General features: G+C 35.7%; 1 pseudogene across 1 annotated transcript; it reads right to left on the bottom strand.

Moving 5' to 3' along the window:
• Positions 1-748: 748 nt before the first annotated feature.
• Positions 749-3,095, bottom strand: LOC143615481 (protein TIC 22, chloroplastic-like; annotated as a pseudogene). The gene is made up of 9 exons (XR_013150484.1): positions 2,710-3,095; positions 2,543-2,613; positions 1,975-2,049; positions 1,795-1,845; positions 1,641-1,700; positions 1,473-1,544; positions 1,347-1,382; positions 1,082-1,241; positions 749-1,009 (listed from the first exon to the last, which is right to left on the bottom strand). The product of XR_013150484.1 is annotated as a protein TIC 22, chloroplastic-like (transcript).
• Positions 3,096-4,194: the final 1,099 nt, after the last annotated feature.

Below are 4,194 nucleotides of genomic sequence, written 5' to 3' on the forward strand. Positions count from 1 at the left end.
TAATGAAAGTCTGTATCTATCTCAGAGATTGAAAGCCGCCACCTATCCGGATCGGAAGACTTCCATTCTAAGGAAAGGAGTTTGCTTTATGGTTCATTCAGAAAGCACAGTCAATTCTATATTAAGGAAAAGGATCTAGGATATTCCTTTTATCGGATAACTCACATACCCTTAAATCTACGCCTTTGTTCACTATAAAACTAGAACTCTCAACCAACAGCTAGACATGGACACGCTTTCACACACCTTAATGCCGCTAGGCTACAACCTTTTGATACGTTCAAGGATTTGAGACAACCTGCACCAAGACCACCATAAATTCCATTTTGTGCTACTTTCACAAAATTCACTTATTTTGAGATTTATCAATACAGTGCATGTACCAACTTAACCTTTCAAGCGTCCAACTAAATTGCATAAATACAAAATAAACATTTCTCAAATAATTCACTTTTTTACACCTTCAATACACACACAGAAAAAAAAAGAAAAAAAGAAAAATCCCACCAGGTATTCAATGTTATGCCTAATCTTGTCAAGGGTGATCGAACAATGATGGTATAAACTCAATCAGTTAAACAATTTAAGAGTTTTGTTAAAAGAAATTAAATATAAAATATGAACATCAATTGTTCTTGCCTGTAAAGAAGTAATATGCATAACTATAATCATAAGCCATTCATAGAACTTGAAAGCATTTGTTTTTCTATTTTTGCAAAAAAACAGAAGAAATATAAAGTAATGGCCAGAAAAGAAAATATATGATAATTCTGAACAAATTTAAGAACATCAAGTAGACATCTTGAGACTCTAGAATCACAAAGATTCATCATTACAAAGTTTCATACAACAAAACATCAAAAACCAAAATAAAAACAGAAACAAACTACATGGTACAGACCAGTTCGATTTTGATGTCTAGAATCTAAACTCAACGGCTATATTTCCTGTTTGATAATCAAGAATCCAATTATCCTCTAGATGGTATTTTATCATCAGTAACACACTCCTGAATAAAATGGTAGAATACATGTTTTTATGAAATCTTCTACCTAAAAATTTAGGAGTATTAAAAACATACCTGTTGTTTTGCAGAACAACCAAAAATGCTACATTTGGATCTGTTTTTGGTTATGAACTTTAATGTTTTACGCGCTTACCACTTCCTGCAAGTGTTGGGAGTGACTTTTACCCGGAGGGATAAAAACTAGATCTTCCCAACCCGAATTTTTCTCACTCGTCTGTCACCCAAGACATGCATGTTAACTTGATTGACGATCATATTATATATATAAACAAAAAACAAATTGGAGCACAATGGAATAAGTAACTACTTAGTTAGTTACCTCCATTTTTCTCAGAACATCTTCTAGACTTCCCACCTGTAAAGATCACAAAACAGCAATCTCAGTACAATACAAAATATGGCTTAAAATATGTTGTGAATGACTGTCTAAAAAAGGTTTGCATACCATAATATGCTGTGAAATTGCGGGTCCTCTAGGTCCTCGTGGAACCCTTAACAATTCTTTCTCAATATCTTCCTGATTTTGCAACAAATATGATTCGGGTTTACATTAGTAAAACCATTTTATCAAGAATCTCAAGATGCAGAGTGTTAAAAAAAATAAAATGCAAACCTTTCGAAAATATATAGGGCAATAACGTTTGTTTTTCTTCTTTATAACCAAGAGATCCGACTGTGCAAAAAAATAAGTATTTTGTGAAAAACATAGTTTATATTCTATCAAATGCAGAAACTAAAGATTGCATTCAAGAATTAACTTTTCATACCTGAAAAACCGGTACTCCATCAAACCCGCTAGTAGTAGCAGAAGCTTTCAGCTATCAAAATCACATTAACAACTACTCAGAATTACAACACCAAGATATAACATGATACTCAACAATCAAAACCCTGCAAATTTGGGCGTAATTAGTCACAGACAAATTGGAAACTGCTAAAGCACCAACCTCCATTGCATTCTTGAGTTGAACAGGATCAGGCAAAAATCTAAATGCAATTCCTTCAACCTTCAACATATAAACCTACATACAAAATGTTTATCATCAGCAAATAAGGGTGCAAACGAGCTGAGCCACTCGTGAGCTCCTTGAGACCGGATCGATAAAAAGCTCGAAACAAGTCGTGCATTTTCGAGTTCGAGTCGAGCCTCAGCTTCAAACAAAGCTAGTTTAATTCCCGAGCCCAAGCTCGAGCCTTGTATGGGATCAATCCTTATGTATTTTTAAGTTTTACAACCTTTTGATTTCTATGTGTTAATTTCAAACCGCACAGCCAAGCTCTGGCTCGTTTTAAGAAACTACACGAGATTGAGCCTAGGTTTGTTTAAAGGTTTTTCTCAAAATTTATAAAAAATAATAAAACCGCTAACGAATATATATAAACGAGCCAAGTGGAGCTTAAAAAAGACAAAACAAGTGGTGAGCCGTAAGTCAAAACGAGCCAAGCTCCGACCTCGTGTACAGAAAGAAGCATAATTGGGATTAACTTGAATGACCTAAACTCAATAACAATCACCTGATCAAGCGCAATCGGTACAACCTTTGCTCGTCCCCGCAATTCCCCTTTCTTCAACCGAACCTGCAAATTCATACATTCATAAGTTCACATACAAATTATCAAATATACAAAACTCCTTAATTGAATGGCGCACACAAAAAAAATAATATAATTTAACCTGAGCTAAAAAGCCTCAGCATCCTCTTGCCGAAAACAAAGCAGCCCAATTGACTTAAGCCCATTAGGATCCGAAATCAACACAAACTCATTATCCGAATTGCTGACTGTGTACAGCTCCGTCCCAGACAGCGTCTTGGACACGTGGGCAGAGCTTAAGGCCAAGTCAAACGCATGTTTCCCGAGAGGAATATTATTATTATTGTCGTGTTGTTGATTGTGAGATAATGAAGCGAAAGGGTTTGATGGAGGGAAGTGGGGTTGAAATGGGAAGAGGGTTCGGGTTATTTGGTCGAAACGGGTGGAGACGTCGGAGGAAGTGGTGGTGGAAGAAAGTGAAGGGATTTGGGGGTGGAGTAGAAGAAGAAGAAGAAGAGGGGTTTGGAGACTCCATTGGTAAACCAAGAGTGAAGGATACCAGGAAGATACTTGTTTGTTGGTAATGGCTTCTTTTCGGATTATTATTATTATTCATTTGGGCCTTTGTAATTCGGCCCATACGTATATTCGTTTATCTGTAACGATGTCAATAAAACACTTTGGGTTTTGTTCGGCAAAATTAGTTGGTGACCGGTGGCGGGTAGCTGTAGCTAATAACGGTAGCTTTTTAGATGTATTTAGATGTATGGTAGAGTATGTGGAGCTTTAATAAAAAGTATAAATGACCAAAAATGGCATAATTAAAAAAAACAAAATACTAAATGTATATATATTGGAGGTTATTTAACTAATTGTAAATACTAAAAGCTTGTAGCTTTTTCTAAACACTACTAGCAGGAGTTTCAAGCTTCAATTTTTTTCTCATGACCTAAAAGCTTCAAGCTTCTTAAACCAAACATGACTTCTTATTAAGAATGAAATTTATCTTAAAATGTTGAAGCTAGAAGCTACTAAACGCTTTCTACCAAACATACCCTTTATGTTTAAAACTATCATGGTATGGCATTTGTTTGTAAACCCTGTTATTTGTCATTGTTAACTTTTCTCCACGTGAACCCCATGTGAGGGCAAAATAGTAATTTCCAACCTAATTGATTTTTTATCTATTAACCCCCCCCCCCCCCCCCTTCAAGGTAATTCCTCACTACCAACACAATTGGGAAATTAGGGTTCATTGAAACGCGATCGGGTAGACATGGTTTTCTAAGACTGTGGGAAAGAAGCCGTAATCAAACCTCGCGGACAAGTGGGAATCTGGGACATTGATTCTACGCATGTTTTGACATGGGAAATATCTCCTCGTTTAGAAGTTGGTTCTCAAATAGCTAAGAACATTCTTGTAGAAGTTACGAACAATCTTAAAGATGCAAACAAGAATATTGGATTGTGGTCAAAGCAAGTCAAGCTGAAGCAAGCAAACTAAAAAAAACCGTTGATTGTTTGTTGGATTGGCTTCACGATTTATGTAATTTTCTTATAGCAGAATGTACCTATAACCATGCAATGCTGTTTCAAGGTTAATGCAAATTCAAATATTGTATCTTTTGTTAATT

The sequence above is a fragment of the Bidens hawaiensis genome, unplaced genomic scaffold (assembly GCF_021521415.1).
Source record: "Bidens hawaiensis isolate Kalapana, Puna unplaced genomic scaffold, B.hawaiensis_p1.1 tig00043120_1, whole genome shotgun sequence".
Lineage (NCBI taxonomy): Eukaryota > Viridiplantae > Streptophyta > Magnoliopsida > Asterales > Asteraceae > Bidens > Bidens hawaiensis.